Source organism: Chiloscyllium plagiosum, chromosome 1 (genome assembly GCF_004010195.1).
Source record: "Chiloscyllium plagiosum isolate BGI_BamShark_2017 chromosome 1, ASM401019v2, whole genome shotgun sequence".
Lineage (NCBI taxonomy): Eukaryota > Metazoa > Chordata > Chondrichthyes > Orectolobiformes > Hemiscylliidae > Chiloscyllium > Chiloscyllium plagiosum.
In genome coordinates this window covers 22,722,094-22,745,568 of record NC_057710.1, presented here as the reverse complement: position 1 = coordinate 22,745,568, position 23,475 = coordinate 22,722,094, and the positions used below count along the sequence as shown (strand labels likewise).

The 23,475-nt window shown below is 43.6% G+C and overlaps 1 protein-coding gene across 2 annotated transcripts in view; it reads left to right on the top strand.

Annotated features, from left to right (window-relative positions):
- LOC122555900 (leucine zipper putative tumor suppressor 3-like) overlaps positions 1-23,475 on the top strand; it is a 194,928-nt gene that overhangs the window by 20,931 nt on the left and 150,522 nt on the right. Inside the window, exon 1 of one of the 2 annotated variants that reach the window (XM_043702521.1) lies at positions 10,060-10,295. The exons of the other annotated variant lie outside the window; for it this stretch is intronic. The gene's annotated coding sequence lies outside the window, so the exon portion shown is untranslated. Of the gene's footprint in view, positions 1-10,059; positions 10,296-23,475 lie in introns of those variants that run through there. 2 annotated transcript variants of the gene reach the window in all.

Here is a 23,475-nt window from a genome sequence, read left to right as displayed (position 1 = left end):
TATACAAAATGCTGGTGCGGCCACACTTTGACTGTTGTGTACAGTTCTGGTCCCCATATTTTGGGAAGGATGTGGAAGCATTGGAAAAGGTGCAGAGGAGATTTACTAGGATGTTGCCTGGTCTGGAGGGAAGGTCTTATGAGGAAAGGCTGAGAGACTTGGGTCTGTTCTCATTGGAAAGAAGAAGGCTAAGGGGGGATTTGATAGAGACATACAAGATGATCAGAGGATTAGATAGGGTAGACAGTGAAATACTTTTTTCTAGGATGATGACATCAGCTTGTACGAGAGAGCATAACTTCAAATTGAGGGGTGATAGATTTAAGACCAATATCAGAGGAAAGTTCTTTACACAGAGAGTGGTAAGGGCGTGGAATGCCCTACCTGCTAATGTTGTCAACTCAGCCACATTAGGGAGACTTAAACAATCCTTAGATAAGCACGTGGATGATTTGGGGATGGTGTAGGGGGACAAGCTGAGAATGGTTCACAGGTTGGCACAACATCGAGGGCCGAAGGGCCTGTTCTGCGCTGTGTTGTTCTCTGTTCTAAAAATTTTTTTAAAAGGATGGTAGGTGCCTGGAATGCACAGCCAGGAGGGGTGGTAGAAACAGATATGATAGCGACATTTCAGAGGCTTTTAGACAGACACATGAGCAGGCAGGGGATAGAGGAATGTGGGCTATGTGCAGCCAGGTGGCATCATGGTCAACACAGACATAGTGGGCCAAAGGGGCTGTTCCTATGCTGTGTTGTTCTACATTCTGTATTCTAAGGTCTGTGATATCCATGCAGTCAGTGTTGCCAGGAAAACAGGAACTGAAAACTACATCCAAGAAAAGACACCACCTCCCACCTACAGTACCATCTTTTATCACATTCTCAGCCTCAAAGTAGTGGTTGCTTCACAAACACCATATTCACTGATGATGTGCTAAATTGGCAATTTGCTTTTTACTGCTGAGCTTATAATCTTCCTACAGCTATGCTTTCCCTTGGTAACCAAAACCTCATTTGTAGATGTATTCCTTCCTGACAGATTGCTCAGGGTGTGGAGTGCTTTGGAGGCCGTGATATCATTGAGTCTTAATCTTCTGAATTATAGTTACCTGGTCTGTTCTTATTCCCTTCCTGCCACTTCATGCAGCTTTGGCATAATAATGAAGGTATTTTCTTCAAGAAACATGTTTGCAGCCAAAGGATGAATTGCAATGTGACTTCCATTGAAAATTTCATAATTACACTAAGATGTCAGGTTAACATGGTTCAAATATGTGATAATCATACAATAACAGAAATAGACTAGCAAATTCAAAAGGTAACAGCGTGGTTGGGATATTTATAAGAAGAAATCTTGAATAAAGTTATATTAAAATTACAGATCAATACAACATCCCATGTTATAGATAATTACATGCATATAAATGTCATGATTTTAAGTATTTCACTGAGGACCCAAAAGTCTTATGAGGTTGGATATAGTTATACCTCATAGAGGTTTATAAACTCATGAGCATCCTGGATAGGGTGAATAGCCAAGGTTTTTTCCTTGAGGTGGGGGGAGTCCAAAACTAGAGGGCGTAGGTTTAGGGTGAGAAGAAAAAGATTTAAAAGGGACCTAAGGGGCAATGTTTTCACACAGAGGGTGGTACGTGTATGGGATGAGCTGCCAGAGGAAGTGGTGGAGGCTGGTACAATTGCAACATTTAAAAGGAATCTGGATGAGTATATGAATAGGAAGGGTTCACGGAGATATGGCAAACTGCTGGCAAATGAGATTAGATTAATTTAGGATTTCTGATTGTCATAGGCGGGTTGGAGTAAAAGGTTTGTTTCCGTGCTGTACAGCTCTATGACTTTTGAGAAGTCTTGACTTCACTGGGCTTGATGGTGGTAATCCGTTCTGAAATTGAGTAGTCTGCCTAGACGAGTTAGTTCAAGTGCTAATTCTTGTTTGTGTGGTTTAAAATGTTGAGGCTTTCACCACTGTCAGGGTGTAATTGCTTAACATTATAGCAAGGGGTGCCTGTTCCTGTCCACTCAGGTCCACCAGCGTGGCATTCCATTCAGGAGCATTTACCTGCATAATGTTTACATGCCATGGTATCTGACTCTGTCAGCAAAGATGTGAGCAATCCATAGGACAGAAATCTCTTGTACTTTGAACTTAGTCAATTTCTTAACTACATCAGAATGATCAACAATGCCAGACATCTTTGAAAATATTGTTGTACTAAGGTTGAGGTTGTGCACAGCTTGTTGGTGTTTCTGCAAAAGGATGTTCACAGCCTTGATCAGACAGTGGGCTGTCAATCATCCTGACAGGCAAATAGGCCTTTGATGTCTGATAATCACTTAGTTGTAGGCTGCTGCACAGTGACCAGTCAGGATGATGGGATGGCATTGTCCTTTGTTGTTGATTGTTGCTTTGGGCTGGATTTGCCAGTTGCTTGCTTCATTTGACATGGAACACTGGCTAGCTATGACTCCCCTGAAGTCTTGTTTTATCACTGAATGCTGGCTTAATAACAAATCAGTTGAATCCTTTTCAATCAATGGGTTTCTTCGTTTCTCAGTGTTGCTGTGCTCAAGAAGTGTAATATTGTGCTAGTACAGCATTCAGGAACTTGCATAATCAGCAACTCAATCCTGCCTCACTCAACAACCCTATACATTTCTACCAGATCTATGAGGGAGTCTGGATCCATCTCCCCCCATTAGCCCCGATATGTCTCGGGAATTATTTGCATGCACTCAGCCCCTAGTAACACGAAGGAATCTGAATTAATAGAGAACCTGATCAATATAAATCAGTGAAATTCAATTTCACCACCCAGAAGATGGGTGATTTCAGTCAAGTGAGTGGTGACCTGGTAGGTAGCAATGTGAGCTGTCAACAGTTAGTGGATTAACCTTATGAGATAAGTAGCATCTATCACTCCTATCTGAAGGATGTTGTGAAACTTGGAACGGTTCAGAAAAGATTTACAAGGATGTTGCCAGGGTTGCAGGATTTGAGCTACAGGGAGAGGCTGAATAGGCTGGGGCTGTTTTCCCTGGAGTATTGGAGGCTGAGAGGTGATCTTATAGAGGTTTACAAAATCATGAGGGGCATGGATAGGATAAATACACAAGGTCTTTTCCCAGGGGCGGGGGAGCCCAGAACTAGAAGGCATACGTTTAGGGTGAGAGGGGAAAGATATAAAAGGTACTAAGGGGCAATGTTTTCGTGCAGAGGATGGTGCGTGTATGGAATGAGCTGCCAGACGAAGTGGTGGAGGCTGGTGCAATTGCAATGTTTAAAAGACATCTGAATAGGTATATGAATAGGAAGGGTTTAGAGGGATATGGGCTGGCTGCTGGCAGGTGGGACTAGATTGGGTTGGGATATCTGGTCGGGCATGGACGAGTTGGACCGAAGGGTCTGTTTCTGTCCTGTACATCTCTATGACTGTGATTCTCAAACTTTACACCTCCCTCTAATTATGACAAGTAACACAAAACTTACCTTCAAACATGCCTAAATGTTATACTTTTGTTTAGATAACCCATTGTTGAGTCCTTTCATTGATTTTTAATTCTTTATTCATTGCTCTCCCCCTGTTCTGTACCTCACTTGGGCTGCTTGTAATAACATGTGTTTAAAACACTTATTACTGGCTGCTGGGAATCATTGGATTTATGAGGCAGTGACAAGTTATTTTGTTGATAAATGAAGTGAGTTGCCTTCGATGCTTTAGCAGTGTTATTGAAAGCCTCATCCAGTTTGAATCATGTCACTTCTTGTCTACGTTTTCATTCGATGCATGGACTGGTCCTTAGCTCGGGTGGGGAGTGACATCTAAACCTGCAACTGGTTCATTTCTCAGCGGCACAGAATCAATATGCAGACACAACATTCCAAACCCATCAATCAGCTGAAAACCACCACAGCCAATGTAAGGAGTAACTCCTCTGGTATTGGGGGCGTTTGTATTGCAATAAACTGCTTCCACTTAATCTGGCTAGAATTGTTAGCATTGTGCAAGCAGCCATCCCACTACAAATTCAATCCAGTTTTTACATTGAGCAGACTATGGCTCAGTTCCCAAACCTGTGCTGGTGTCCTGCTGCCCTTCAGTCTGCTTCCAGGTCAGTTGGAATAATGTGCAAATCTCAATGTGTTGTTACTAGCGCACCACCTTGGAAACATAATCAGACTTAATTTAAATAGAACAGCCCTGTTTCTTGAACAAAACTGAATAAATTGCTGCAGCAAGACACTCTTGCTTTTATTCCTGATGAAGGGCTTTTGCCCGAAACGTCGATTTTGCTGCTCGTCTGATGCTGCCTGAATTGCTGTGCTCTTCCAGCACCACTGATCCAGAATCTGGTTTCCAGCATCTGCATTCATTGTTTTTAACTCTTTCTTCTGTGTTTGTCCAAGTTCAAAGGGGAAGGGTGGTTGCTGGACAGATTACAATTCCGTTAATGCAGTGTATTCACTGGCAGCTCCTAAGGAACTGATAGTCAATATGTCAGGTTGACGACTGTATCTCTCCCCACAGGTGCTGCATTTCTTGTTTTTTTTTCAGAATTCCAGTGTTCACAGCATTTTACTTTTATCTGAAACGTGTCTGATTCAGTTTTCCAGTCAGTGCGATGGTATCGAACATGATGTCCCCATTATTCTAACTAGCCTGAAGGCAGATTCAAGGGAAGTGGGACCAAAGCAGATCAGGGGATTTGTACCTAATTTGTTATCAATACCAAATCACTTTATACAAGATGATCTTTATAAATCTGAGCCCTTCAAAGAATTAGGAAGCATTAACACAAACTGCACAGTTAAGGTCTCTAAAAGTCAAACATAAGTGGTACTCAAACAGAACATTTGCCTGGTGTTAGGGACAACAGCAGATTAATCACCCACATAAATTGAAATATTGACGCTGATTTTCAGATGGGCTGCGGTACAAATTTCCATTGATTTATCGATTAAGCAACAGAAAAACAATTGCCATAATTATTGACGAAATTGTTGTAGTCCATTACTGATTCAGTCACCATTAATAGCCAACAAAACCGATAGGTGATGTATTGACCATCACAAATCTGTTAGGTCCTAAGCTTCAGACCAAACTACAACAGTTACTGCTGTGTTACTATTGTAAGACTAGTCTGAGATTGCAGTACCTGGTTTATGCACCACAAACGAAAGGTGCAGGATCAGACTGTCGTTTTATTAATTGTAAAGGGACCAAACTTATTAAGAAACCCCTTAATATTACTGATTAGTTTTATATCACATATTAGAGATGTTGAACTCAACTTGCTTCACCTTCCAACTCCAATTACAATCTCACCCCTTTTTAGGTAGAACAACATTTTATTTCTCAACCTTCAGACATTTTGCATCAGTTCCTTTAGTCAAGCCATTTGAGTCCAGTGACAAGACTGACATTGAACTTGTGGTGTGGAAAACTGCTCACTTGTATTCAGTGTACAGGGTTGTTAAGAAGGCATACAGTATGTTAGCTTTTATTGTTAGAGGGACTGAGTTTCGGAACTGAGGTTATGCTGCAGCTGTACAAAACTCTGGTACGGCCACATTTGGAGTATTGCATTATAGGAAGGATGTGGAAGCTTTGGAAAGGGTTCAGAGGAGATTTACTAGGATGTTGTCTGGTGTGGGAGGGAAGGTCTAACGAGGAAAGGCTGAGGGTCTTGAGGCTGTTTTTGTTAGAAGGAAGTTGAGAGATGATTTAATTGAGACATATAAGATAATCAGAGGATTAGGTCGGTTGGACAGTGTGAGCCTTTTTCCTCAGATGGTGATGGCTAGCATGAGGGGACATAGTTTTAAATTGAAGGGTAATAGATATAGGACAGATGTCGGATGTAGTTTCTTTACTCAGAGTAGTAAGGGCGTGGAACGCACTGCCTGCAACTGTAGTAGACTTGCCAACTCTAAGTGCATTCAAACGGTCATTGGATAGGCACATGGACAAGAATGGAATAGTGTAGGTTAGGTGGGCTTCAGATTGGTTCCATGGGTCGGCGCAACATCGAGGGCCAAAGGGCCTGTATTGCCCTGCAATGTTCTCTGGTCAAATCTAATTCCAACCATTGCCGCCCCAGGAGTCTACCGCAATCGTTACCAAAGTCATGGAAAGTTTCATTGGCACCAAGAAGGTAGGATTGAAGCATGAGCAGAGATTGGGTCAACTTAGCCAGTTCTCACAGGAGTGCAAGGAGACTGAGAAGGTATCTCATTGAATCTTATAAAATTCTAACAGGGCTGGACAGATTGAAAGCAAGGATGATATTGCCCACTATCTGGGGTCTGGAATAAGGGATTCCTTTTCTTAGAATATAGGTTAGGGCATTTTGGACTGAGATGAGGAGAAATTGCTTATCTCCAAGGGTGGTGAACCTATGGACCTCTCTACCACATAAGACAGTGGAGGCCAAGTCACTGAATATATTTACGAAATAAATAGATTTCTATCGGGAAAAGGAAATTGGAAAAGAGAAGGAGATACAGGTTCAACCAAGATCATGTTGAATGGGAGAACTCACTCAATGGCTAACTCTTGCTCTTTGTGTTTTCATCAAGTAGCACTTGCTCAGCAAGAGCCTGCTCCGTGATGCTCAGTTTGGGTTCCACCAGGGCCACTCAGCTCCTGACCTCATTACAGCTTTGGAGAATACATGGACAACAGAGCTGAATTCCAGAGGTGAGGTGAAAATAATTGCCCCAGTCGTGAAGGCAAGATTTGATCAAGTGTAGTACACAAAGAGCCCTAGCAAAAGTGTAGACGATGGAAATTGGGGGAGAATCTGTGCAGGTTGCTGGGGTCCTACCAGAATTGAGAACACAAGGGCACAGATTAAAATTAATTTGCAAAGAAGCAATGGCATTATGAGGCTGAATGCAGTGCTTGAAGAGTGTGGTGGATGCAATTTTATTGGAGGCATTCATGAGGGAGTTATTGAATATTAGCAAGGTATTTAGAATAATCCTGTAGCTTTGTGGTAATTATCAATGAAATCATCAATTTCTCTGAGGATTAACTGAATGTAAATCCATTCCCCACCTCCCCACCCCAGCCAATACAACTCCCAACTGGCTGTTGTGGTGAGGTTTGAACTTGTGGCTAATGGACATTAATTTGAGCTTCTGGATTGCTAAAGTAAAGCGGAGTGTGGATGCTGGAGATCTGAAACAAACAAAAAGGAGGTGTTGCTGGAGAAACTCCGCAATTAACTTGAAACATTAACTCTGCTTCTCTCTCCATAGAATTTGCCAGACCTGCTGAGTTTCTGCAGCAGTTTCTGATTTTGTTCGCTCACCTGCAAACATCATAACGCTACACCTTGGGATTATCTTGGCAGCTACAGCACAAAGTCACTTTCATCCTAAGCTTGTGTGGTAGAGATCCCAACTGTGTTTTTTTAGAACTTGAAACATATTTTGAACATTACAAGAAGATACAGTGTTGAATTTTGCATAAGGTGACATTTTCTACTGCTGGAAACTGTCCATAAGGCTTACAATCAACAGAGCAGTGAGTGTTATGCTGAACCAATGTGGACAAAGGGACAGTCTGTCTGAGAGAATGTGTGTATCAAGAAGGTTTTATTGAGCTAATGTCTGGGATCTATGCTGTTGTATATTTTACATCTCAGAGCTGTGCATTGATTTTTACTTGTCCCACTGGATTTATTGTGTTTCAAAATGTTTACTGCATTTCTTTTACTATTCACTCATGGGACACAGGAATAATAACCTGGGCCAGCATGTATTGCCCTTAAGGAAGTGGTGGTGACCTCCCTTCTTGGATTGCTTCTGTCCACAGGCTATAGGTAGAACACAGGGAGGGAGGGAGGGAGTTCCAGGATTTTGACCCAGTGATGGTGAAGGAACAGCGATATATTTCCAAGTTAGGATGGCAAGTGGCTTGGAGGGGAACTTGCAGGTGGTAATGCTCCCATGTATCTTTGCTGCTCTTGTCCTTCTAGATGGAAGTGGCCGTGGGTTTGGAAGGCGCTGTCTGAACTTTGGTGGACTTCTGCAGTGCAACTTGGAGATTGTACACGCTGCTACTGCATGTTGGTGATGGAGGGAGTGGATGCTTGTGGATGTGGTGCCAATCAACTGGGCTGTTTTGTCCTGGATGATGTTGAGCTTCTTTAGTGTTGTTGGAGCTGCACCCATCCAGAACAAGGGGGAAATATTCCATCATACTCCTGACTTGTGCCTGTAGATTTGGAGAGTCCGGAGGTGAGTTACTCGCTGCAGTATTCCTAGCTTCTGACTGGCTCTTGTCCAACAACCACAGCCATTTAAAATAAAACAAAGAACTCTGGATGTTGGAGATCTGAAGCAAAAGCAGAATTTGCTAGTGAAACTCAGCAGGTCTGGCAGCATCTGTGGAACGAAAACAGAGTTAACATTTCGAGTCCAGAAGGGTCACTGGGCCCGAAACATTAACTCTGCTTTTTGTTCATGGATGCTACCAGACCTGCTGAATTTCTCCAGCAATTTCCATTTCTAAACAGCATCCACCTTCCTATGTGCCAAGCAAGTCTCAAACGTCCAGCTTAATGGCTTTAATTTTCCTCCGTCCAAACCTGGGCTTAACCACTCAAACATAGTGAACACCAACAGACTTGCATAATCAAAGACAGAACAACTGATCACTACAGAAGGACCAAGAAACGGTAATGTGATCCAACAAATCCATTCCTTCTTCAGCTACTTTGGCATTGCAAGCAGCCTGTATTATAACAAATCAAACTCCATAAACTGCTGAGGAATGTTTGTACAGGGTTTGACTCTGCTGCCTTCTTTTCCACACACACTGAAAACTTCTGAAGATCATTAACTTAGTGCTTTTTTAACTGGCTGTCTTTCTTGGCATGGAATTTCATGAGGCGCATGACTGTGCAAGTTGGCCAGCACATAACACCAAAACCAAATAATGTTTAATCTCTAAACAGACCAGTTTGATTTTATGATCTTCCACAGATTGGCTGGTTTTCTTACACTGGATCACAGGTGATTCTTCCTGAAGTATCCACGAGGTGACCTGTGTTCTATTTCATTCCTTAGATGGTCAACTAGGTTGATCTTGTGCAAGGTCCGTTTGGCCTACATGTGGTATATCTGAGGCCAGCATTCCTATAAGTGCCCTTTGAAATTGTAGTGTTCCACACAGTAACAAGAGTTAGGCTATCCCCCTCCCATACTGTTCTGTTTGTAAAATCTTCGGTAGTGTTCTGTTTTAACTTGTGATTAATCACTCTACCTTAATTAGTTTATAGTTTTTGATTGTTACTTTTTGGTTAGACCCTCACCATGTGGCTCTTACACCTATCATGTTATTTCAGCCATTTGGTTTGTCTCCAGCACCATCTTGGTTTTGATTTTTTTTTCTCTCATTATCTCTCTGCCTTCATTAATTGGATCATGGTTATCCCTTCACTTGTTATTCAGCTGTTGACACTTTACTCACCATCTGACACTCTTGATCACCTGCACTTGTTATTCAGCCTGTTGACTCTCCACTCACACCATTTGTACTTATCTGTTGATACTCTTAATTACCTGGAATTATCTTGCCATTCTCTCCCTGCCTATATATTCTGCACCTGTGCGCCTCCTTCCACTTCACCTGGTCAAAGACCGGCACTCCAAATCCTGTTGGACTATAACCTGGTGTCGTGTGACTTCTGACTTTGTCGGCCCTAGTCCAACACCGGCATCTCCACATCATCCCCTCCCACCTCATCAAGCCTGATCTGTGATTAGTTCAGATTGTAGCTGATCTTGATCTTAACTCTCTTTGATCCCTCTATGTCCCCAGAGCATTAAGCTGGACCTTTGATCCCCGAACAGCATTTGACTTTTGCAAAGGATTTCCGAACTTGGTATGAAAATCCATGCTGACTCCAGCACACGCAAGGACATCACTGAATGAAAGACAACAAAATTGAGTGTTTAATGTAAATCTTTGACCCCATCAGCCTGGATTTTGTGCTCAAGATAGAGGGAACTTGGATATGAAACATCCAGTGTACTAAACAGTTTCTTCATAGTCTGCGCTGTTTACTGTACCGTTCTTACCAAAGACTGCTGACTGTGTGTGTGTGTAAACACACTATGCTTTGTAAACCTTGTAGTGTACGGAGCTCGAAGCTGTGACCCACAATCAGTTCACATATTCCATCCAGTTTAAAAATTGATTTCTGATCTTCCAGAATACAGGGGCGTCAGCCATGAAAAACAACAGGTCGTCTACCACCAAAAGGTAAGTGTTCTCTTTACAGCTGAATAGATCTGTACTGATTTTCAGTTGGAGTTATTCAGGCACAGCAGATAGTGTCATGTGCTTGAACAGACCTGTCCTTTCCTTGGAACACTGAACAATTTTTAATTTCTTTTGAGCCGTTTATGTAAATCAGACCTGCTGAACACATTTGTTTGACTGTGGGCAACAAGGTTCTGGTTTCTAAGAATGAGCTGGGCTCGGTAGATCCAGTATCAATCAGCAACATTTGGGTAATAGTGATAATTATGTCATAAAGTTTAGGTTGTCCATTGAGAATAGAACGGGCAATCCAGCAACAACTGCTTTCCTGATGAAGGGCTTATGCCCAAAACATTGATTCTCCTGCTCCTCGGACGGTGCCTGACCGGCTGTGTTTTTCCAGCACCACACTCTTCGACTGCAACAACGACAGTCAAGGTAGGTTCCTGCAAAGGTTGAAAGCTGGAGCAAACAAATCAAGAATTCCCTGCCAAAGGAGACAGACGTTAAAATGATACTCATTGGATTTCAGAAGAATAAGGGTGATCTTATAGAAACATGTAAAATTATGAAGGGAATCGATGAGATAGAAGTGGGGAGGTTGTTTCTACTGGTGGGTGAAACTACAAATAGAGGGCATAGCCCCCAAATTAGGGGGAGCCGGTTTAGGACTGAGTTGAGGAGGAACTTCTTCACCCAGAGGGTTGCGAATCTGGAATTCCCTGCCCACTGAAGCAGTTGAGGCTGCTTCATTGAATGTTTTTAGAACAAATATTTTTGAACAGTAAGGGGATTAAGAGTTATGGTGAGAGAGTGGGTAGGTGGAGCTGAGTCCACAAAAAATGGGGGTTTAGATTAGAGTGGTGCTGGAAAAGCACAGCAGGTCAGGCAGCATCCAAAGAGCAGGAAAATCAACGTTTCATGCAAAAGCCCTTCATCAGGAATGAAGGCAGGGACCCTCCGGGGTGGAGAGATAAATGGGAGGGGGGTTGGGGCTGGGGAGAAGGTAGCTGAGAGTGCGATAGGTGGATGGAGGTGGGGATGAAGGTGATAGGTCGGAGAGGAGGGTGGAGTGGATAGGTGGGAAGGGAGATTGGCAGGTAGGACAGGTCATGAAGATGGTGCTGAGCTTGAAGGTTGAAACTGGGATAAGAGGAAATGAGGAAACTGGTGAAGTCCACATTGATGCCCTGGGGTTGAAGTATTCCGAGGCGGAAAATGAGGGGTTCTTTCTCCAGGTGTCGGGTGGTGAGGGAGCGGCGGTGGAGGAGGTCCAGGACCTCCATGTCCTTGGCAGAGTGGGAGGGGGAGTTGAAATGTTGGGCCACAGGGCAGTGTGGTTGATTGGTGCGGGTGTCCCAGCGATGTTCCCTAAAGCGCTCTGCTAGGAGGCGTCCAGTCTCCCTAACGTAGAGGAGGCCACATTGGGAGCAACGGATACAATAAATGACATTGGTGGATGTGCAGGTGAAACTTTAATTGATATGGAAGGCTGCTCTGGGGCCTTGGATGGAGGTGAGGGGGGAGGTGTGGGTGCAGGTTTTGCAGGTGGCAAAGGAAGGTACCAGGAGGGGAAGGTGGGTTATTGGAGGGTGTGAACCTGACCAGGTAGTCACAGAGGGAACACGTGGGAAGGGAAGTTGCGGTCTTTAAAGAAGGAGGCCATCTGGTGTGTTCTGTGGTGGAGCTGGAACTAGTCCTGGGAGCAGATACGGCAGAGGCGGAGGAATTGGGAATACAGGATAGCATTTTTGTGGGAGGTAGGGTGGGAAGAGGTGTAATCCAAGTAGCTGTGGGAGTCGGTGGGTTTTTAAAAAAGGTCAATGTCAAGTCGGTCATCATTGATAGACATAGGTCCATGAAGGGGAGGGAGGTGTCAGAGATGGTCCAGGTGAATTTAAGGTCGGAGTGGAATTGGTGTTGGTGAATTGATGAACTGCTCAATCTCCTCTTGGAAGCATGAGGTGGTGCTGATGCAGTCATCAATGTAGCGGAGGAAGAGGTGGGGAGTGGTGCCGGTGTAACTATGGAAGATGGACTGTTCTACGTAGCCGACAAAGAGACCGGCATAGCTGGGGCCCATGCGGGTGCCCATGGCTATCCCTTTGGTCTGGAGGAAGTGGGAGGAATAGAAGGAGAAATTGTTAAGGGTGAGGACCAGTTCAGCCAAATGAATGAGTGCGTCGGTGGAAGGGTACTGTTGGGGATGTCGGGAGAGGAAGAAACGGAGGGCTTGGAGGCCCTGGTCATGGCGGATGGAGGTGTAGTGGGATTGGATGTCCATGGTGAAGATGGGGCCAGGGAAATGGAAGTCTTGGAGGTGGAGGGCGTGGGTGTCTCGAATGTATGTGGGGAATTCCTGGACTAGGGGGGATAGGATAGTATCGAGGTAGGTGGAGATGAGTTTGGGGCAGGAGCAGGCTGAGACAACGGGTTGGCCGGGGTGATCAGGCTTGTGGATCTTGGGAAGGAGGTAGAACCGGGCAGTGCGGGGTTCCTGGACTACGAGGTTGGAAGCTGTGGGTGGGAGATCTCCTGAGGTGATGAGGTTCTGTATGGTCTGGGCGATGTTGGTTTGGTGATGGGGGAGTGGGGTCATGGTCGAGGGGTGGTAGGAAGGAGGTGTCTTCGAGTTGGCGTCTGGCTTCAGCGGTGTAGAGGTCAGTGCGCCAAACTACCACCGCACCACCTTTATCGGCTGGTTTGATGGTGAAGTTGGGATTGGAGCAGAGGGAGTGGAGGGCTGTGTGTTGTGAGGGTGAGAGGTTGGAGTGGGGGAGGGGGGTAGACAGGTTGAGGTGGTTAATTTCTTGACGGCAGTTGGAAATTAAGAGATCGAGGGCGGGTAATAGGCCAGCGCGGGGTGTCCAGGTGGATGGAGTGTGTTGGGAGCGTGCGAAGGGGTCCTCGGAAGGTGGGCGGGAGTCCTGATTGTAAAAGTAAGCTCGGAGGCAGAGGCGGCAGAAGTGTTCGACGTCACGGCATGTATTAAATTCATTGATGGGTGGGCGGAGAGGGATAAAGGTAAGGCCTTTGCTGAGGACTAATAGCTCATCCTCAGCGAGAGGGAGGTCTGGGGGGGATGGTGAAAACTCGGCAGGGCTGGGAGCTAGGACCTGATGTGGGTGTGGAGCTGGGAGTGGGTGCGGAGCCTGTAATCCTGCCTCCAGAGTGTCCAATCCTTTCATAATCTTATGTCTCAATCAGATCCCCTCTCAGTCTTCTAAACTCAAGGGTATACAAGCCCAGTCGCTCCAGCCTTTCAGCGTAAGGTAGTCCTGCCATTCCAGGAATTGACCTTGTGAACCTACGCTGCACTCCCTCAATAGCCAGAATGTCTTTCCTCAAATTTGGAGACCAGAACTGCATACAATACTCCAGGTGTGGTCCAGAATGAGACCCAATATAAACTCCCAAGGGAATTTGGAAGAAGCAAATAAGAGAAGCAAAGAGAGTGAGAAGAGACTGGCTAACATAAAATCTTGGAGAGATGTAGAAATCATTACAAGGCTCATTAAAAAGGAGAACTGTAGTCAATTAGGAACCAGAAAGGAGACTTGCGCATGCAAAGCACTTCGACACGCAAAGGGTCATGTAGGCTTGGAACACTCTTCCAAAAGTGGCAGTGGATGCTGGATCAGTTGTTAATTTTAAATCTGAGATAGATACATTTTTGTTAATCAAAGGTACTAAAGGATATAGGCCAGGGGATATGGAGTTAGGCCACAGATCAGCCATTGAATGGTGGAATAGACATGAAGGGCTGAATGGCCTACTCATGTTCCTGTGTTCCTATAAGAAGTGGACGTGAAATTAATACTTTGCGTCTGTCTTTACTGAGGCAAAGATTAGATTAGATTAGATTACGTTACAGTGTGGAAACAGGCCCTTCGGCCCAACAAGTCCACACCGACCCGCCGAAGCGCAACCCACCCATTCCCCTACATTTACCCCTTACCTATCACTACAGGCAATTTAGCATGGCCAATTCACCTAACATTTTTGGACTGTGGGAGGAAACCCACGCAGACACGGGGAGAATGTGCAAACTCCACACAGTCAGTCGCCTGAGGCGGGAATTGAACCCGGGTCTCTGGCGCTGTGAGGCAGCAGTGCTAACCACTGTGCCACCGTGCCGCCCACGATCCTGCCTAGGTCATAGCCTGATTGGTTAGATCCACATCCACAAATATCCACTCCCACTGCCACTGACACTGAGTAGCAGCAATATGTACCATCTAGAAAATACAATTCATCAAGGCTCCTTGGACAGCACTTCCAAACACGGCCACTACCATCTTGAAGGATAAGGACAGCAGATAAGGACACCACCTGCAAGTTCCTCTCCAAGCCACCTTACGAATGAATTTTTAAAAAGTAGGTCCGACCTTCAACTATAAAATTAATGAGGAAGGTATATTGCATAGATTTTCTGTACTTAGTGGACAAAGTACCAGGACTGGATGAGAATGCTGTGAGAATGGAAGCTGTCAAGGCACTGGCCATAATTTTTTAATCCTCCTTAGACAGAGTGGTGGCGCTAGAGAGCTGAAGAATTGCAACTGCTCCACGCTCCTTCAACAAAAAATAAAGCTCCACAACTCCAGGCTAATCCGTTCAATGCCATGGTGAGGAACCTTCTAGAAAAAAATAGCTTGGGACAAAGTTAATAATTATTGAGAAAATGTGTCATTTTAAAAAGAAAAAGCATGGAGTTGTGAGGCCAAACTGTGTTTAACTAACTTGCTTGTGTCTTTTTGATGAGATAATAGTGAGGGTTGATGAAAGTTTGCTATTGGTATTTGTGTACCTGGACATCCAAAAAACATTTGATAAAGTGCTGCACAATAGACTTGGGAACAAAGTTAGAGCTTATGGAATAAAAAGGATCAAAGTTAGCTGAGTGACAGGAAATTACAGCCTGAATTTTCATAGTATCTCGCCATCTTTGCAAAAATGGTCTGGAGGCCATTGGAATCCAGAAGCTGCGTCCATAAATCTGGCAGCAGACATTTTCGAGGGTAGGGGCCAGAGGGAAATATGGGAGAAAGAGGGTGCATTCCAAATTGTACTTGCGTGGTTCACAGAGGGCCACTGCTGTATAAAACATAAGCTATTCCCAATCCATTAGCTTGAAGTGGGGAACCTAACATGCACAGATTAGACCGGATAGAAGCATATCTACAAGGAGTTGCTTAAAATCATAGAATCCCTACAGCATGGAAGCAGGCCATTCAGCCCATCAAGCCCTCACTGACCCTCCAAAGAGCATCCATCCTGTGCCCCCCCCCCCCGCCCCCACCCCCACCCCCGCCCCCAACCATCCTATCCGCATAACCCCACATTTCCCATGGCTAACCCACCTAGCCTGCACCTCACTGGACATTGTGGCAATTTTGCATGGCCAATCCGCTTAGCCTGGACATGTTCAGAATAGGGGAGAAAATCAGAGCACCATGTGGGCATGGGTAGAACAGGCAAACTCCACACAGACAGTCGCCCAATGGTGGAATTGAACTCTGCACTGTGAGGCAGCAGTTCTAATTCACTGCCACCATCCCACCCACTGTGCTTAGATAGGTGTGTTATGCTTTTGGAGAGGTAAAGTATACTTTTGATGACCTTTTGAAATTATTATAACTAGACATGAATGTGTATATAAAGAGGAGAAATACATTGGATCTGTTAATGGGAGTTGTCAAAGGGAACTGTCAAGTTATTCAAAACTCAAATGCTTTAAATATGTGAAAGCAAAAATCATTTTAACACTGTTTAAAATAAAATCAGTGCTTGCTGTTTCGCTGTATCTAATGCTCAAGGATTATTGATGCTGGGTGACTGCTGCATGACTGACTTTAAAAGTTACAGTGGAGTCCCTTTCAGTTCATAGTTTGATGGACAGTTCCAAATGGTTGGAAACTTAAATTCCAATATGAAAACCAAATGGTGGAGAAACCCCAGGTCTGCCAGCATCTGTGGAGAGGGAAACAGAGTTCACATTTTGAGATTGCTTGGAATCTTCTCTAGAACTCTGAAACTTGGTTTTTCCTGCAGCAGCTTCAGTGTTTGTTTCATATTTCCAGAATCCAATGTATTTTGCTTTTATATGCTTTTTAAAAAAATTGAATCAGAAGGATTATATTGACTGTTATGTTCCCTGTTTCAAGGTAATGAAAATTAGACATGACTGGAGATAACTTTTATTTTGTATGGACACCATGGAGTGAAAATTCAAGCTAGGGTAGCAATTTGGTATTTTAGTTTTTTTTTAAACAGAGGGTGATTAATACTGGAATTCCCTAGGGATCAGCGTGAGGACCTCTATCATCTTCATATGTATGATGGTCTGCAGAACACAAATTCAAAATGTGCAGATCGCATAAATTTTGGAAATATTGTAAACTCTGAGGAAGATAATGTCAACATTCAAAAGGTCATAGACAGGTTGGTAGAATGGGCAGAGAAGTGTGAAGTGGTTCATTTTTGTGGGAGATTGCAGAGGGAAAAGGTTTGTATGTGTTTGAGAGGGAGCAGAAAAGTTTCAGAAGAATGGTTTCAGGGATGTGGAATATCGAAACGTTGGCAAAGTGGGAAGAGTTGAGAACCACAAGGCACAGATTTAAGGCAAACACATCAATAGTGACCTGAGGAGAGATGTTTTCACACAGCTACTGCTCAGCACGGTGTAATGCTTGAGAGAATGGTGAAGGCAGGATTCGTTGAGGCTTTCAGTGGTGATTTGTGGCATTGGGCTGAATTTTCCAAGTTACTCACAACTCTAGCCAGCTGACTTCTCCCTGCCGTTCTATGTCACGGCTTCCAGTGACCTTTGAAAATGGTTCCGGGTTAAGCTGACCTTTCCAAGTGTGAGGTCATCAGCAAGGTCCAACATGGCAACTCCTTATTCCTTCACCCTCCAGGCATCCTGTTAGTTATGATCGCTTCTGTTGAATTGAATATGAGTAGGAGTTAGCTTGACCTCTTGAGCCTGCTTCGCTATTCAATGTGATCATGGCTGATCATTGAGCTAAATACTCTAATCACACCCTCCCCATATATCTTGATCTCTAGTCATAAGAGTTATATCTACATCCTTATTGAAAACACAGCATGTTTTGGCCTCAGTGGCAGTGTATTCCACAAGCTCACCACTAGGTGAAGAAATTCTCCTCACCTCAGTCCCTTATCACTAAACAATGACTCCTGGACTCCTCCAGAATCAAGACCATCCCTCCTATATCTAGCCTGTCTAGTCCTGTCACAATTTTATTGGTTTCTGAGGGCCACCAGATTCTTTTAAACCACAGCGAATACAATCCTAACCAACTCAATCTCTCCTCAAACGTCAGGCCTGTCATCCCAGGCATCAGTTTGGCAAACCTTTGCTTCACTCCTTCTATATTAAAATCAGATAAGGAGACCAAAACTGCACACCAAATTCCAGGTTTGGCCTCACCAATGTCCTGCATAATTACAGCAAGGTATCCTTGTTCCTGGACTCAAATTCTCTCGCTGTGACAATCCGTTTACCTTCTTTACTGATGAAGGGCTCCGGCCTGAAATGCCAATTTTTTTCCTGCTCCTTGGATGCTGCCTGACCGGCTGTGCTTTTCCAGCAACACACACTTGACTCTGATCTCCAGCATCTGCAGACCTCACTTTTTCCATACCTCCTTTTACTGCCTGCTGCGCCTACATGCTTACTTTCTGTCTCTAGTACATAAGGACACCCAGGTCTTGTTGAAGATTCCTGCTTCTCAAGATAACAACCATTCAAACAATCCCCTGCCGCCTTAATTTTGCTACCAAAGTGGATAACCTCACATGTATTCACATCGTACTTCATCTACTTGCCCATTCACTGAGCCTGTCCAAATCACACTGCGACATCTCTGCATCCTCCTCACACCTCACCCTTCCACCCAGTTTTGTGTCACCTGCCTTGAGATATTACATTTAGTTCTCTCGTCATTAATCATTGTGAATAGCTGGGATCCAGTGACCGGTGCCTGCGGTACATCATGAGTCACTGCCTACCAATCAAAAAAGACCCATTTGTTTTTACTCTTTGTTTCCTGCCTGATAACAATTCTCTATCCATCTCAATATACCACCCCAAACCCAGTGCTTTAATTTCTTATGTGGGACAGAACAGCAACTCTCAGAAGCTTTGACAACTAACTAGAAGCTCATCTTCCGCCTCGGAACACTTCAACCCCAGGGCATCAATGTGGACTTCAACAGTTTCCTGATTTCCCCTTCCCCCTCCTAACCCTAGTTCCAAACTTCCAGCTCAGCACTGTCCCCATGACTTGTCCGGACTTGTCCTACCTGCCTATCTCCTTTTCCACCTATCCACTCCACCATCTCCTCCCTGACCTATCACCTTCATCCCCTCCCCCACTTACCCATTGTACTCTATGCTACTCTCTCCCCACCCCCACCCTCCTCTAGCTTATCTCTCCACACTTCAGGCTCACTGCCTTTATTCCTGATGAAGGGCTTTTGCCCGAAACATCGATTTCGAAGCTCCTTGGATGCTGCCTGAACTGCTGTGCTCTTCCAGCACCACTAATCCAGCAATCTTTCTTTAGCCTTCTCCGCTTTAACTACTTTGTTCTAACGTACAGCAAGAGGTCTTTGTTCCTCTTCCTGTGTGCTGTGTCAAGGTGTGAAAATTCACTTGGTTTCAGTTGCTTTCTGCTCTAATTGTTTCCCCGCAGCACCAGACCACGTGGGTTTGCGCTGCTCCTGGGAATTCAATTATTTGAATTGAAATGTTGTGCAGGAATACAGGGAAAAGGCAGGATGTTGGCATTAAGTAATAGCGGGGGCTCAAAGTCTCCTGCAACATAACAATTCTGGGATTCTCTGGTAAGTGTTGTGGGAAAAAATATCGGGGCACGGGGACACTTTGCAGAGAGGATGGTGGCATCTATCAGCTTGTTGTTTTCACTATTTAATATTTTGATAATTTAAAAGAGTACGTAGCTTCAATTCCATTCCTAAAGGGGTGCTGTACTATTAGAAAGGACACCTCTCAAGTTCCACATCCAAGCAATGCCTTGTTGGCCCACCTAGTTGGATAGAAGAACAATCCCATTATACCATTTTGAACAAGGAATTAAGAAGAAGAAAATATATCAATACAATGAGAAACAAATTACACCTGAAACAAATTATCTGGTTATTATCAAATTGTTTTTAATAGGAGCTTGCTATGTGCAAATTGGCTGTTGTACTTCCCATATTACAGTCACCGCCCTTTTAAGGTATTAAATTCTCTATAAGACTCTTTGAGATTCTGAGAGGTTGTACCCACACTCAATACTCCCTTTTCTAGAGGTACATTTCGACAAATATATTTTTTAAAAACCCAGAAAAACATATTGGAGTGAAATATTTCAGATGCAATCTAACAGCTTACCAGTTTACTCTGCATCCTTAAAAATATGAGGTTGTTTTAGATTTCTGCTTGCCCTGGAAATGCTACCAGCAAGTGTTGTCCATCTTGGAGATGGCAGTAGGCCTTCTGTTGCAGTTCCGGTGCTGTAATGGTCAGGGAATCTCTGGATTTCTTTCACCCAGTAAAGAGAAAGGAGGTGTAATTACATCTCCATGTTGGAGTGGTTTATCTCAGAGGAAGATCACCGGCAATACCGTGTTTACTCTCTGTGGCCACCACGTTTCTGAGGTGACAACAGTGAGTTTACTTCAGAAAGGACCTCTTTAGTTATAAATTATTTTGAGAGACCCTGAGGTCATGAATGAATGCAAGTAATTCAAGCCACCTTCTCTAAGTCAGAGGGATATTAGAGCAAGTTGTCCAGATAATAACTTAGGAAATCTATCTGCATTCAGCTCTTTGCTTTAATCTGTTTAGTCAACTTGATCTATAACATTCATGCATTGCCTTTTACATGCCAATTATTGTGAGCCTTTGTGTTCTGAATAATGAATAGAAAACAAAATGGGCAATTTGACAGCTGATGTGAAATGGTTAACTTTGCAAAACTTCACTTTCTATTATTGATTGTTTAAGAGAAGATAAAATAACATGACAAAATAAACTGACCTTAGCACATCTGTGTCCTTCGTGAGCAATAGAAAAATACTTTATTAATATAGTTCTGATGTAACATGCTCTAACTCTGCTTGAGGACAAGTAATCTTTGAACTATTATCATAAACACAGAGTTTTATAAGATTTTAATGTGCTGAAATGCACCTTTTAATTGCAATGAAAACCAAGAATTCATGGTAAATGTCTCTTAACAGACTTACCCATTTAATCCAGTTACATTAGGGAGAGACATTCAAACAGAAACCTACTGAAATGTGATGATCTTTGAACTAGGAGCAGCAAGGAAATGTTTTAATACTTTAAAATAGTTGTAAAGGGCTTCAAAAAGTTTGTATCACCTATAAAAGCATCTATTAAATATTTTGGATAATAGGAAACATTGATCCATGACCCTTGAACCTAAAATTAGGACCAACAGGAGAGAAGTTAAAATATGGAGGTACTATAGCAGACAAATGAGAGCTGGTGTCAGAAAGCAATCAGTGCAGAGATGCAGACAGAAGAGTATGTATGATTTATAGTTCAGACTGTGTATTAACTCATGTTAAATCTAACCAGAAAGCTCAGAGGGGGGAGTTTGGAGTGTTTTTCCATAGATTCCTGAAGGCAGCAGCAGAGGTTAACAGTAGTTCAGAAGACAAATGAGAGACTTACCTTTATCAGTCATGACATAGATTATAAGAGGAGGGAGGTCATATTGGAGCTGTGCAGGACTTTGTTTGTTTAGGCCATAGTTGGAGCACTGTGTGCAGTTCTGGTCACTGCAATATAGGAGCGATGTGATAGCACTGGAGAGGATGCAGAGGGGATTCACCAGGATGTTACCTGGCCTGGAGCAGTTTTGATATGAAGAAACGGTGCAAGATACTTCAAACATTTCATTAATGCTAAAGAATAAGGGGAGGAATTAAATACCATCACATCACCGAAGAACGTGTGGGGCTCAAGGTAGGTAAATTCCCTGATGCTGATGATTTGGAGATGCCAGTGTTGGACTGGGGTATACAAAGTTACAAATCACACAACACCAGGTTATAGTCCAATAGGTTTAATTGAAGCACTAGCTTTTGGAGCGTCGCTCCTTCATCAGGTGGATGAAGGAGCAGCGCTCTGAAAGCTAGTGCTTCCAATTAAACCTATTGGACTATAACCTGATGTTGTGTGATTTGTAACCTGATGCTGATGGTTTGCATCCTAAGATCATGGAAGAAATAGTTACAGAGGTAGTGGATGCAATTTTCTGAAAATTGATGGATTATGGAGAATTCCAAAGGATTGGGAAAACTGTTAATGTGACACTGCCATTCATAAAGGGAGGGAAGCAAAAAGCGGGTATCCATAGGCTGATTGGCATAACATCCATTGTTGGAAAAGTCTTGGAATCAATTATTAAGGAAGTAAGAGCAGAACAGGTTGTAACGCAGTGTCAGTATGGCCTCATGAAAGGAAAATTGCATCTGACTAATTTATTCGAGTTTTTTTGAAGAAGACTCCGGCAGAGTGGATAGAGGGGGACCAATAGATATTGGTGTTCAGATTTGCAGAATGTATTCGACAAAGTATCTCTCAAAAGTCAGAAGAGCTTACGGTGTTGGAAGTAGCACAAGGAGTGAGAATTGGCTAATGGGCAGGAAGCAGTGAGTGGGGAGAAAGGGTTCGTTTTCAGGTTGGTGACCTATGACCAGTGGGGCCTCCATAGGGATCGGTGCTAGGACTGCACCTGTTTGAACTGAGAAGGCTGGGGGGGGGGGGAAACCTGATCGAGGTGGGTAAGATTGTGAGAGGCATGGACAGAATGGATAAAAAGCAACTGTTCCTCTTAGTTGAAGGGCGAATAATGAGGGGGCATGATTTTATGGTGAAAGACAGGAGGTTTAAAAGGGGATGTGAGGGAATTAATTTTACCCAGAGGTTGGTGGGAATTTGGAATGCACTGCCTGGGAGAGTAGTTGAGGTGGGAAATCTCACATTTAACAAGTACTTGGATGAGCACTTAGTGTTGTAACACTCAAGGCTAGGGCCTAATGCTGGAAGATGGGGCTAGTGTAGATTTAAAGTAGTTTTTGTTAGTGCAGACTTAAAGACATAGAGATGTACAGTACGGAAACAGGCCCTTTGTTCCAACTTGTTCATGCCAACCAGATATCCCAAATAACCACCTGCCAGCACCCGGCCCATATACCTCCAAAACCCTCTTATTCCTATGCCTTTCCAGATGCCTTTTAAATGTTGCAATTGTACTAGCCTTCACCACTTCCTCTGGCAGCCCATTCCGCGTATGCACCACCCTCTGTGTGGCCAAAGGCCCTCTTCTGAGCTGTGTGGTTCAATGATTCTGATTCATGATTAAATAAAAGATATCAAATTTGAAATTTTATTCTGATTTCATCAGGGGTGGGGTGATTCATAGGGAAATTTGGTTATTTTAGGAAATACTAAATGTAGGTTTTGTATATCTGTCTACTAAACTTGGAGCACTCTGTTCATTCTTTAGGATCCTCGATGCATCCATTTAATTACATAGCTGTAAAAGAATTCTTATACATGTCCTAAACAGAAGTAAGTGGGTTGATGAATCTTTGAAATGAAGCCTGGTTTCCAACTGGAGTAAATTAGTCAGGAAGGTAATCCAATGCATTAAAATAAATTCTTTTCTCTCTCATCTTATTGGTTAAATCTGTGTCCTCTGGTTACACATCCTGCCATCACTGAAAACATTTTCTCACCATTTATTGAGTTGAAATGCTTCATAAATTTGAACAGCTTTATTAAATCTACCCTTGACGTTCTCTTTGATACTCGCGTAACTGAAATCCTTCAGTGCTTTCACCAAACTAGCACATTTTCTTCGTGTCCACCAAAGCCTTTAGGTTAGACCAGGGAAACCCAGTGGATGTGGTCTATCTAGACTTCCAAAAGGCCTTTGATAAGGTGCCACACGGGAGGCTGCTGAGCAAGGTGAGGGCCCATGCCTGCCACCCAAGCTTCCTTGAATAGGGGGTTTATATTTACTACGTGGCACTCTGATTCTAGGGAGTTTTGGATAATTAACTCCAACACATTTGCAATTCCCATTGGTCACCAGGCATTCTGTTG